The following is a 13,664-nucleotide window of genomic DNA, read 5'->3' on the forward strand; positions in this document are numbered from 1 at the left end:
CACAGAAACAGAACCTATAGGATACACACACACACACACACACACACACACACACACACACACACACTTCTATAGATACACCAATAGATTTATTTTAAGGAATTACCTCACATGACTGTGAAAGGTTGTATGTCAGAAATATGTAGGGAAGGATGGCTATCCTCAAATTCAGGTAAGGTCTAATGTTGCAATCTTGAGTCCAAATTCCATATGATGCCTGGAAACTAGGTAGGATTTCCATGGTAAAGACTTGAGGTAGAATTTCTTCTTCTCGAAGGAACAAATTTTTGCATTTAAGGCCTTGAACTCATTGGATGAGGCCCGCCCTCAATATTGAAATAAATCTTCCTTACTTAATACCAACTTATTGTAGATGTTAAGTACATCTATAAAATACCATTACAACAACATCCAGACTAGTGTTCGACCAACCAACTGGGTCAAGTTACCCATAAAGTTTAACCATCACAGCATGGTTATGACAACCCTTAGCCATCTGCAAAGAGCAAATGTAAAGCCTCTTTGAGCAGATATCACCCAGAGCCTCAGATGACTTGTATGGTGTTTTATTTACCATGTTTAGCCTTTCAGGGAACATAACCTGAAAGAAAAAATGAGATCATTGATGGAATGAGAAAAAAAAAAAGACTGAACACATTCATGGGATACCAAATGATACACAAGTCATTCATAGAGTTCAAAATAACCATATTGCCCCTGGGGAGTTGAATTTAAAAGTCCAAAGTATGAACATGGCAGGAAAAAATGGAAATGGGAGGAGGAGTTAAAATGACAGAGGAGTAGGGGACTCTAATTTCATCTGGTCCCTGGAATTCAGCTTATACTTATTGAATCATTCTGAACACCTGTGAAAGCAACTGAACATCTGAGAAAAGAATTGCTGCAATTCTACAAATAGAGAGGTGACCTCTTTTTGCAAGGTGGGAGGTGCGGAGATGTGAATCTGAGGTGATATAATGGAGGATAAACCACAGGGGTGGGGGAAACCTCTGTAAGTTTGGTAGCAGAAAGTGTTATAAGCAGTGGAGCACAAAATCAGAACTTTTAGAAGTCTGCCTGAAAGGTGCTCAGGGGGCAAAGCCAGGCAGTATACCAGGTGGGACAGCATGGTCTCAGGATCCCCAAGGACACAAAAAGAATGGGTGTGCCTAAATGTGGCAGAGTTCCCAAGCATCAGAGAGGGAAAGCCAGCTGCAAACAGCTAGTCTGGATGCTGGCTTTCCACTCAGTTTTGCCATTAATTGCAAACCACTGTGTGGTCCAGTTGATGAGGGAACAGAAGGCAAGCTGAGGACAAAGCAGAAACTGACACCCTGCAACCCCCCCACCATGGGATGTATGTGACATTCCTCAGGCACTCCTGGATGCCCTAAAGGACCAAGAAATAGTTAACCTATAGAGACCACAATCCTGTAAGACCTGACTCTCCCTCAGTTTACAAATGTCTTATCGATCTACAAGAACAAAGCATGTCTATCAGTAACCTAGCTTCCAGAAGGAGATGTAGATACAATTAAATGTCCTCACAATCTGCAGCCTCCCGGGCGTTCCCAACTATCTTCATGTTAATGCCCTACTAGAGGGGTAAACAACCTTAACTGGACAATGGCAAGACCCCTGGTATCCTGTGAGTCTTCTTTACCATATGAAAGTACTCTCTTGAAACCTCACTTTTCTTTACCTCCCTCAACCCCATAGTATATAATCAGCCACCCCTCCCAACCCCAGTGTAGCAGCTCTTTCTGCCCATGGGTCCTGTCCCTGTGCTTTAATAAACCACCATTTTGCACCAAAGACATCTCAAGAATTCTTTCTTGGTCGTCGGCCCTGGACTCCACCCTACTGAACCTCATCTATATCCCGCAACCTCATTATATGGCATCCAACATGGGGTTTTGAGTGTTTACAACTGGACTCTGAGGTTCAGTGCAAAATTGGTGAGTACTTTCTCTCCTCTTCTTTACTCTCATTCCCGGGGCTCTTCAAGAAGTAGGGTCTAATTCGAACACTTTCATGTCAACTACTCAGGCTGCAGTCCTCTAGCCCATGGATACTCTATGGGGAGGAGAGAGCCTGCCTTTTGGCCTGAAGTTAGTACCCTGGTCAGGATGCTAATAAGACCCAGAAACTTGATGCCCTGTCTTACTGCTGTCTTTATACAAAGCCATCATCTTGGGCAGGGGTAGCCACCTAAGTGACTAGCATGGCTGCCAATCTTAAGACTCCCGTGTGAGATTTCCTCCTGATTGATCTAATGTGATCCCCTCTACATCCCTCATCCAGCCACTTCTGACCTTGGGACCTCCACTTGGAGCTGGCCAAAACCAGTATCTGATGGAATAACAACCCAACTGGGGACCATTTCCTAGGGAAGTTGGCTGTAAGGACCACATGTGTTGGAATGTTGCTTGCACCATGATGGATTTCCATCTTTATTGTTTTCCATCAATGTCCTCTACTAACTACTTAAGCCAGAAAATTCGGTAATTTCCCCCTTGTAAAACTTTTTTAGTATTTTCCATGGGTTAAAATGGCAGGGCAGTATGCAACCTTCAGGATTTATGATGGCACGGCGTGTGTATTTCAGTCCATTCACCAGGCACCTATCGGCAGTCTAGGATGTGATGGGATAGGGGAGGGACACCGGCATCCCTGCCTTTTATGGCAGGAATGCCTTCATGGGAAGGTAGGATTGTGATCAATAGCGATGTCTTGTTTGAGGGACGCCTCTGGTCACTTTTGACACATGGGAACCTCTGACATACCTTGCATGGGATGCCACTGGGGAGTCAGGGGGATTTGATAATGGACCTTCTTTACTTTTCTGAACATGGCCTCAGTAGGCTGCTTCTTTGGTTCCCAAGGACTCTCCCATGGGGTGCCTTCTAACCCATTTGAAAGAATTCAGATTGCAAAATTTAGGAAAGCACTGATCTCCTGTAACACTGCATGGCCTCAGTGGGATCTATCAGTTAGATCTCTTCCAGGGCAAATGGACCTAGGGTACCTTCATTGCTTGTACCTAGGCCTTCATTTCTGTACACCAGGACCCCGACCTAAGGGCCTCTTGCAGAACGTGTTTGCCCAAATGGGTCAGCTAGTAAACTGTCTCCTGACATATTGAATGATAATTATCTAAATAGGCCTTCTCTGAGTTAACCCAGGTTACTGGAGGAAACACAGGCCATCCCAGGCAAAGGGGATTCTTGACTCTCTTCTTTCTCACTGTTCCTTCTAACAGATGTGGGGGCTTCTCCCTCACTCATTTCCTGGGTTAATGGCTATAACTGGAGCCATCTCTGGTTAGTCTCCCTCAGGACGGGGACTTTAAGGAATATTCTCAAGCAGCTGCCAAAACTCCCTTTGTTTTGGGGTAATTCCCTGTCTTCTCTGGCCCAACATGGACTGCTATTTCCCCCTGTTGGTGGGAAAACATGGCCTCTGCTGCTGTTGGAGCTAATGAACTCGAAAACTGGGAAACCTTTCTCTGACTTCTGGCAGCACTATGCCTCTACTGTCTCCCCCTCCCCCTTTGTTCTGCACCACCTTGGGTGCCGCCTGCATAACTAGCTGCTGTGCCATCCTTGGTGCCTCAGGCACCAAGGCTCCTCCTACTCACCTCCAGGGATCAAGAAGTGCACCCCCTGGACTTAACACCACCCACTCCAGATTTCCCCACCAGTGTCAGGTAAAAATTGACAATGAGGAGGATCCAGGTGGAACATAATTCAGTATTTAAACTAAATTAAGTTTGTTGGTTTAAGAAAGAATGTGAAATTTACTCTATCGAGGTTTACTGAAGGTCAAACAAACTTGTGTTATCTCTGTTGCGAGTTGTTAGTAAGAAGATGATTAAAATGATGGTTAATTGTCTGTCTCATCAAAGTTTTCATGGGTAATTGTTAAAATAGTTTTCAAAGTCTTTGGTAACCTGAATCTTTAAAGTTTTGCTTGGATGAGTTCATTGGACATCTAGGTCTTTTTCCATTAGGATATAGTGTTAAGTCATTTATTACTGGATGTAGGTTTGTGCTTTTGACTTCTTATTGCAAAAAATTGAGGATATTTAAATCTGTTGGTAAACATGTTTTGTACTTAACTGATTCATAAATTTGCCATCTAAAGGTTTTGGTGTAACAGTTAACAATTGGTTACCACTTAGTCTTCACTCACTGGAGACTAAGGTTTCTGAAGAATGCAGAATTCTACTAAATGGAATGAAGGCTGATGGAAATAAGGGAAGCAACTCTGTATGTAGAAAAGTAGGAGATATGTAAGAAGGATAAGGAATGGGAATGCATTTTTTGTTGAAAGTAAAAGAACTCAATTTTGTCCTAAATAGGATGGTTGTGTGGAAAGATGGCATGGGATAAAATCTGAATGCAAAAGAAAGTTATAGAAGGAAAATCTTTGGAACAGAATTTTAAGTGTGGTCAAGATGGACTAAGATTGAAATAACCATGTTTTTAAAGTCCAGTGGTATAAGATATATGTCTGCTTTCTCTCTGTTAAAAGACAAATGTTTCTTGAATTGTTCATCTGCTCTGAATAAGAAAATGTAAACAGTTTTCTCTTTGTCTGGAAAACAAAGTTTCTATTTTTAGTCATTATCAAGTCTTTGATCACCTAGTTAAAATTTCTCAATATTAAAGGAGCTAAGGGGCGCCTGGGTGGCACAGCGGTTAAGCGTCTGCCTTCGGCTCAGGGCGTGATCCCAGCGTTCTGGGATCGAGCCCCACATCAGGCTCCTCTGCTATGAGCCTGCTTCTTCCTCTCCCACTCCTCCCACTCCCCCTGCTTGTGTTCCCTCTCTCGCTGGCTGTCTCTATCTCTGTCGAATAAATAAATAAAATCTTTAAAAAAAAAATAAAGGAGCTAAGTTTTGCTAACAACTATAGAACCCTACATATTTGCCTTTCAAATCTCTTATTGTCACCTTGGTTAAATAAAAATAGTTTTGTAATCTGTAATCCTATTCAGGTACCTGCTATAATTTTAAGGTTTTAACAAACTTTACCAAGATTTAAATTGTAAATGAAGTCTCTTTAATTCAATAGGACTTTTTCTTTGGTATGCTAAGTTACTCAGAAAGTACTGTTAAACAAATGATAAGCCTTAGATTCCATTTGGGTAAATGCTAAATTATTCTAGAGATGATGTGCAATTCCTAAAGCTTTAGTGCCTGGGTGGCTCAGTCATTAAGCGTCTGCCTTTGGCTCAATGCATGATCCCAGAGTCCTGGGATTGAGCCCCGCATTGGGCTCCATGCATCGCTGGGATCCTGCTTCTCCCTCTCCTACTTCCACTGCTTGTGTTCCCTCTCTGGCTGGCTCTCTCTCTGTTAAATAAATAAATAAATAAATAAATAAATAAATAAATAAATAAAATCTTTAAAAAATAAAATAAAGTTTTGGTGTGTTAATATAAGGTCATCATCACTCAATATTCTGGCTATTCTGAAGTGTTATGTGTCACAGATATAACCTGATTTTCTTGCCATCTATATTGTAAACCCTAAATCTCATCAGATCTCTAACCATGTCCATTCTGTGTTTTATTATTTATAATTGTTCTTATTCTCTTCAAAAATGTAAACTTCAGAGAAATAGCATTCTATTTCTATACAATAGTTCATGTATAGATAATCTTCATGCTTTTTATTCTGTGGGGCTAATCACAGGACCCCATGGGCATATAATTAATTATTTAAGCAGCTGGAAAATGGGATTGATTCCCCACCAATTGCATAACTCAATTATCAACTTGACCAATTCTGTGAGGCTGAGATGATAGCACTCCTTAAAAGCCAGAGCATACCCCACTCCATAGGGTTACCTATGGGCCTATGGAGATAATGGATGACCCCATTTTCCTTGTGATTGGATTGGATGATGCACTTGGGGATGCCCTTATCTCTTGACAAGTCTTCCCCCACTCACCAGTGATTCCTTATTACGATATTAAGGCTATACCTCAGACAAAGAGGGCTTCTTAATGGTTTCATCCTGCATAGTTATATTTACCCCAGAAGCCACCTCTATAAGGAGAGGCTTTAGTCAAGCATACAACAGCACTCCTGGTAAAAGGAGCCTCAGATCTCACTATGGGACAGTCCCTTACTGTAGTGACTTCATGTCAGATCCAAGACCAAAAGCCACGAATGGGTGATGGGAAGCTGACTTATTAAAAACCAGGCTATGCTTATAGATATGCCTGAAATAATGCTTAAAACCTGTCAGACTTTAAACCCAGCTACCCTTAAGCCTGGACATGACCATTGTACTTCTATAGAACATAACTGTTCAGAAGTTATTGATCTTATTTATTCTAGTCAACCAGATTTAAGATGTCCCTATTGAACATACAGAGGACAATTGGTTCACCAATGGTAATAGTTTCATGGAAAAGAGAGGTAAGAAAAACTGGGTATGCTATAGTCAAATCTAACTCAAGATTGTTGAGGGCAAAGCCCTGTCAGCAAACATGTCTGCCCCCAAACAGAATTAATAGCAACCATGTGCTTTGCAATCGGCAAAAGCCTTAAAAATATTTATATTGACTTCAAATACATTTTCCTAGTCTTCCACGCTCACATTGGAATTTGAAAGAAAAGTGGATTACTATCAAGCCATAACTCCCCAATCAAATATGGGCCTTAAATCATTGCATGTACGGCCCTCCAAAACCAAGTGGCCCTTGAAATCCTGACTGCAGTTCAAGGAGGCCCAGTATTATATGACTGGCTCCTGGCTGGGACCCGATGGCTATGCAGCTCTAATCTGTGGCCATGGCTTCCCCCAGGCTGGATAGTCCATTGTACTCTGGGTTTTGCCTGGATGCATGGATACATTATTAAAACCATTACCAACCCTCCAAATTTAAAACCATAGTGGACATGTTCTGTGTCTCATTGGTGACCACCTAGCATCTACTTTGGTACCTTTTTGAGACTGGAGAATGTTGTTTGGCACATGGAAACCCTTAGGTACATGGCCAAAGCCCTAAATGACACTCCGAATAACATCTATCTATTAAATTCTGAAGTAATATAAATACGTGAAACAGTTTTACAAAACGGAATGGCATTAAATTACACGAGGTGAAACTTGTGCTAGCATAAAAGCAATGCTGTGTATACAGTCCAGATTACCACCAAGATACTTCTGGGTTTCTACCTGACAAATCAATACTCGAATTGGTGCTTTAAATGATCTCTTTCCTTTAGTGATTGTTTTAAACTCCTGGACTGGAGGAAAATTATCAAAGGTCAACTATCAAAGGTCTTTTATTCAGACCTCTCTTTCTCATTATAATATTAACCTTGTTTTTTCATTTCCGGTGTCTCTCTTCCTAGTGCCAAGACTCCTTCACCGCGGTAACTTCTGGCTAACAGACAATCCCTTCTACTCAAGGAGGTTCATCCATGTTGTCCATGTTGGATTCAGCTGCCCCACCTTTTGTAATTCCCCTATACATTCCCCAACTAACCAATGTTGACCCATAGTTAGGGACATCTCTACGCCCCTATTCAGCAGGAAGAAGTTACAGAAGATGAGACCTTCCACCTTCAACAACCTTAAAGATTTAAGGGTCAAAATTGTTCAGGGGGGAAATGATGAGGGAACAGAGGGCAAGCTGAGGACAAAGCAGAAACTGACACCACCACCCCCCCACCATTGGATGTATGTGACATTCCTCAGGCACTCCTGGTTGCCCTAAAGGACAATGAAACAGTTAACCTATGGATACCACAATCCTGCAAGACTTGAGTCTCCTTCAGTTTGCAAATGTCTTAGCAGTTTACAAGAACAAAGCATTTCTATCACTAACCTAGTTTCCAAAAGGGAATGTAAATACAACTAAATGTCTTATAGCCTGCAGGCCATAGACAGATACTTTAGGAATCCAGGAAGTTCCCAACTATCTTCACATTAATGCCTTGTTAGAGGGGTAAACAACCTTAACTTGACAATGGCAAGGCCTCCAGTATCCTGTAAGTCTTCTTTAAAATATGAAAGTCCTTTCTCAACCTCCCTTTTTCCTTACCTCCCCCAACCCCATAGTATATAATCAGCCACCCCTCACAACCCCAGGCAGCAGCTCTTTCTGCCCACAGGTCCTGTCCCCATGCTTTAATAAACCACCAATTTTGCACCAAAGACACCTCAAAAATTCTTTCTTGGTCTTCGGCTCCAGACTCCACCCCACTGAACCTCACGTATATTCCCCAACCTCATCAAAACCCACATATTACTTTATCTTTATTTGGATTTATTTGCATCACTAGAAGTATTTCTTCAGTTTCCACTCCAGTTTTATAGGCGTATTTTTTGTATCAATAGCAGAAATTTTTATCTGTGTAGTTTTGTACTTCTATTAAAATATTTAACAATTCCCATGTATCGCAGTATAACATATTAGAAATGTAAAATTTTATCTTGAAGACTAATAAAATCTCCATAAATTAATTAAAAAAATTTTTTTAAAGATTTTATTTATTTATTTGACAGAGAGAGACAGCCAGTGAAAGAGGGAACACAAGCAGGGGGAGTGGGAGAGGAAGAAGCAGGCTCCCAGCAGAGAAGCCCAATGTGGGGCTCAATCCCAGAATGTTGGGATCACGCCCTGAGCTGAAGGCAGATGCTTAACGACTGCGCCACCCAGGCACCCCATCAACAAAATAATTATAAATATAAATAAATGATAATCACTAGGTTAATTGAATTAAAAAAATATTAATAAACTATTACAAAGAGTAAAAAGTATATAAACATTTTAATGATTTTATTTATTTCTTTGAGAGAGTGAGACAGAGAAAGAGCATGAGTTGGCTGGGGGCAGTGGAAGAGGGAGAAGCAGACTCTCTGCTGAGCAGGGAGACTGATTCAGGGCTTGGTCTTAGTACCCTGACATCATGAGCTGAGCCAAGGGCAGACACTTAAACAGCTGAGCCATCTGGGTGCCCCAATAATTATAAACATTTTTGAACTAAGTAGTGTGCTCAATCAAATATAATTTGAATCTGATGAGAAAAAAAAATGAGAAGTCTAATGGTGAAAGTGCAGCTGCTCTCAGTACATGTGTGAGTCATAAATCACAGACCTCTGAGAGTCAAAGCTCCTTGGGAAAGAGAAAACTTGTACCTGGAGCCAGAGAATAGAGATTGAAGTAAGAGAGATCGAAGGAAAACAATTAAACTACGTTCTTCTTATAATGGAAACAACTAATGTGTGAAGACACTCAAATGTTGAAACTAAAAAAGGACAAAAATTTCAATAGGTTAATTGAGAGAAAGCTAAATTAACCACATGTGAAATATGAGACAAAAACTTGCACTTGTAATGGAAAGGCTACTATAAAAATGAAAGTAAAATGCTGGTGGTATTTTGATAGGAGTTGCATTAAATGTGTAGGTTGCCTTGGGTAGTACAGACATTTTAACAATGTTTGTTCTTCCAATCCATGAACATGGGATGTTTTTCCATTTTTTTATTTCTTCTTCAATTTCTTTTATAAGTATTCTACAATTCTCAAAGTACAGATATTTTACCACTTTGGTTAGGTTTATTCCTAGGTGTCTTATGGTTTTTGGTACAATTGTAAGTGGGACTGATTCCTTGATTTCTTTTTCTGCTGCTTCATTATTGGTGTCTAGAAACACAACAGATTTTTGCACATTGATTGTATATCCTGTGACTTTGCTGAATTCATGTATTAGTTCTAGCCATTGTTTGGTGGAGTTTTTCAGGTACTCTACATGGAGTATCATGTTGTCTGTGAATCATAAAAGTTTGACTTCATCCTTGTTGATTTGGATGCATTTTAGTTCTTTTGTTGTCTGATTGCTGTGGGTAGGACTTCCTATGCTATGTCAAATAACTGTGGTGAGAGTGGACATCTCTGTCTTGTACCTGACCAAGAGAGGAACAACTCCCAGTTTTTTCATAGTGAGGATGTTGGTCTTTAGTATATGGCCTTAATGCTGTTGAGGTATATTTTGCCTATCCATAGTTTGTGGACAGTTTTTATCAAGAAGAACATGAGTAGAGTTAGAGTGTATTATGCTAAGTGAAATAAGAGAGTGAGAGAAAGAAAAAACCATATAATTTCACTCATATGTGGAATCTTAGAAACAAAAGAGATGAACACATGGGGGGTGGGGAGACAGAAAAGTAAAAATTGAGAGAAAGGCCCCATAAGTGAATTTTAATCATAGACAACAAACTGAAGGTTCCTGGAGGGAGGTGGTTGGTGCATGGGCTAGATGGGTGATAGGCATTAAGGAGGGCATTTGTTGTGATGAGCACTGGGTGATGTATGTAAGTGGTGAGTTACTAATTCTAAGCCTGAAACTGACATTGCACTGTATGTTAACTAACTAGAATTAAAAGAAAAATTTGGGAAAAAATAATGAAAGAAAGTTAAATTAACTGAGAAGAAATATCTGTCCTCACATTTTGTACAATAAAAAGAGTAACTCCATAAAAGCTTAGTGCTTTTAGAATCTGGTAAACTTAACTGACCATTAATTTTATAGAAACTGCTGTACAAATAAAGATGTTATACATGCACCCAATGATAACTATGAATTGAACACCTATAATATATGCAGAAAACATAAAGAGAAAGACTCCAAGTGTAACATGAAAGAAAATCATCAAACCACAAAAGAAGAGACCAAGAAAAGAAGGGAACAGAGAAGAACTGAAAAACAACCAGAAAACAACTAACAAAATGGCCATAAGTACATGCCTATCAATACTTACCTTAAATGTAAATGTACCAAATCCTCCAATCAAAAGATATGGGGTGACTGATGAATATGAAAAAACAAGACCCATCTGTATGCTGCCTATAAAAGACTCATTTCAGACCTAATGACACATACAGATTGAAAGTGAAAGGCTGGAAATATATTTTCATATGTAATGTAAATGGAAATGAAAAAAAAAAACAAGCAGTGTAGCAATACTTGTATCATACAAAATAGACTTGAAAACAAAGACTGTAGAAGGAGAAAAAGACAGGCACTCCATAATGATAAAAGGATCAATACAGTATGAGGAGACAACAATTGTAAGTATCTATGCACATATTAGCTCATAAATCCATAAAGCTAAAATAAAAAGACTTAAAGGGAGAAAATAACAGTAATAAGTCATAGTAGAGGACCTTAACACCCAGTTACATCAAGAGATGGATTATTCAGGCTGCAAATCAACAACGAAACAGTGGCTTTGAATGGCACATCAGACCAGTTGGACATAACTGATATATATACAGAACATTAGATCCCAAAACAAAAGAATACACATTAATTTCAACTGCAAGGAATATTCTCCAGAACAGGTCACGTTAGGACACAAAATATGTCAATAAATAAAAAGGATTAATTTCATATTGAGCATCTTTCCTGACCACAGCCATATGAAATTAGAAATCAGTTATAAGAAATAATTGGAAAAAGTACAGACATGGGGAGACTAAACGACATGCTATTAAACAAGAAATGGGTCAACCTAGAAATAAAAAAGAAAATTTGAAAATAAAAGGAGATAAATGTAAAATAAAAACTGAGTGATTCAAATCTTTGCAAAAGCAGTTCTATAACAGAAGTTTACAACATATAGTCCAATCTCTAGAAACAAAGAAAAGAAACCGCGAACAATCTAATCTCACCCTTAAAGGAAGTAGAAAAAAGAACAAATAATGCTCAAATCTAGTAGAAGGAGGAAGTAATAATGATTAAAGTATAAATAAATGAAATAAAGACTAAAAATAATAGAAAAATTCAATAAAACCAAGAGCTGGTTTTTTGAAATATAAACAAATTTGATAAACTTCAAGCTAGACTTCTAAAGGAAAAAAGAGAAAGGACTCAAAAAAATAAAATCAGATATGAAGGTGTAAAGAACAAACACACAGAAACAGAAAAGATTGTAAGAACATATTATGAAAAATTATATGTCAGCAAGCTGGACAAACTAGGAAGAATGGATAAATTCCTAAGAATATAATAATTTTCCAAAACTGAACCAGGAATAAATAAACAATTTGAGCAGACTGATTACTACTCATCAAATTAAATCAGTAATAATCAAATTTTTAACAAACAAAAGTCTAGAAGGAGATGACTTTAAAGTTGTGTTCCACAATACCTGAAGAGGAGTTAATATCTGTTCTTCTCAAGCTATTACAAAAATGCAAGCAAATGGAAAGCTTCCACATTTGTTCTATGAGGCTAGCATCAATCACACTGATACCAAAAAAATACAAAGACACCACAAACAAGACAAAGCAAAACAAAACAAAAAAATGTTCAGGCCAATATCCCTAATGAGCACAGATGGAAATTTCCTTAAAAAATATTTGCAGGGACACCTGGGTGGCTCAGTCGTTGAGTTGCCTTAGGCCAGGGAGTGATCCCAGGGTCCTGGGACTGAGCCCCATATCGGACTCCCCTCTCCAGTGGGAGCCTGCTTCTTCCTCTCCCACTCCCCCTGCTTGTGTTCCTCTCTTGCTGGCTGTGTCTCTCTCTGTCAAATAAATAAATAAAATATTTTAAAAAACAAAAACAAAATATTTGCAAACCTAGTTAAAGTATACATTAAAAAATCATTTAACATGTGCCAGTGAGGCTCATTCTAGGAATGCAATATTCATAAATCATTCAAGATAGAATGATAGAGCACCTTAACAAAATGAAGGATAAAACTGATATGATCATCTCAACAGATGCAGAACAAGCATTTGACAAATTTCAATATCCATTTATCATAAAACTCTCAATAAACTGGGATTAGAGGGAACTTAACTCATCATAATAAAAGTCATATATGAAAAATCAATAGCTAACATCATATTTAATGGTGAAGAACTGGAAGTGTTTCTATAAGATCAGGTCCACTCTCATCACTTTTATTCAACATAATACTGGAAGTCAGCCACAGCAATCAGAAAAGAAAATTAAAAATCATCCAAATTGGTAAGGAATGACTAAAACTGTAACACTTTCTAGATGACATGATATTATAGATAGAAAATCCTAAAGACCCTATCAAAAAATTTTAAACTGATAAATGAATTCAGTAAAGTAGTAAGATTCAAAGTTAATATACAAAAATCTTTTGCATGGGGTGCCTGGCTGGCTCAGTCAGTAGAGCGTGTGACACTTGATCTCAGGGTGATAAGGTCAAGCACCATGTTGGGTGTAGAGATTCCTTAATAATAAAATGTTTAGGGGTGCCTGGGTGGCTCAGTCAGTTAAGCATCCCACTCTTGATTTCAGCTCAGGTTTTGATTTGAAGGTTCTGGGTTTGAGCCCTATGTTGGCCTTCATGTTGGGCATGGAGCCTACTTAAGAAAAAATAAATAAAATCTTTTAAAAAATGTGTTGCATTTCTATGTACTGCTAATGATATAGCAGAAAGAAATTAAGAAAATAATTCCACTTATTCCATGTATCAAAAATAATAAAATATCTAGTACAAATTTAATGAAGTAAGAAAAAGACCTAAACTCTGAACGGTATAAAACACTGATGAAAGAAATGGAACATGACACAAACAAATGGAAAGATATACCATGCTAGTAGACTACAAAAATTAATATGGTTAAAATGTCCAAAAAAAAAAAAAAGTCCT

The sequence above is a fragment of the Ursus maritimus genome, unplaced genomic scaffold (assembly GCF_017311325.1).
Source record: "Ursus maritimus isolate PB19 unplaced genomic scaffold, ASM1731132v1 scaffold_5, whole genome shotgun sequence".
NCBI lineage: Eukaryota > Metazoa > Chordata > Mammalia > Carnivora > Ursidae > Ursus > Ursus maritimus.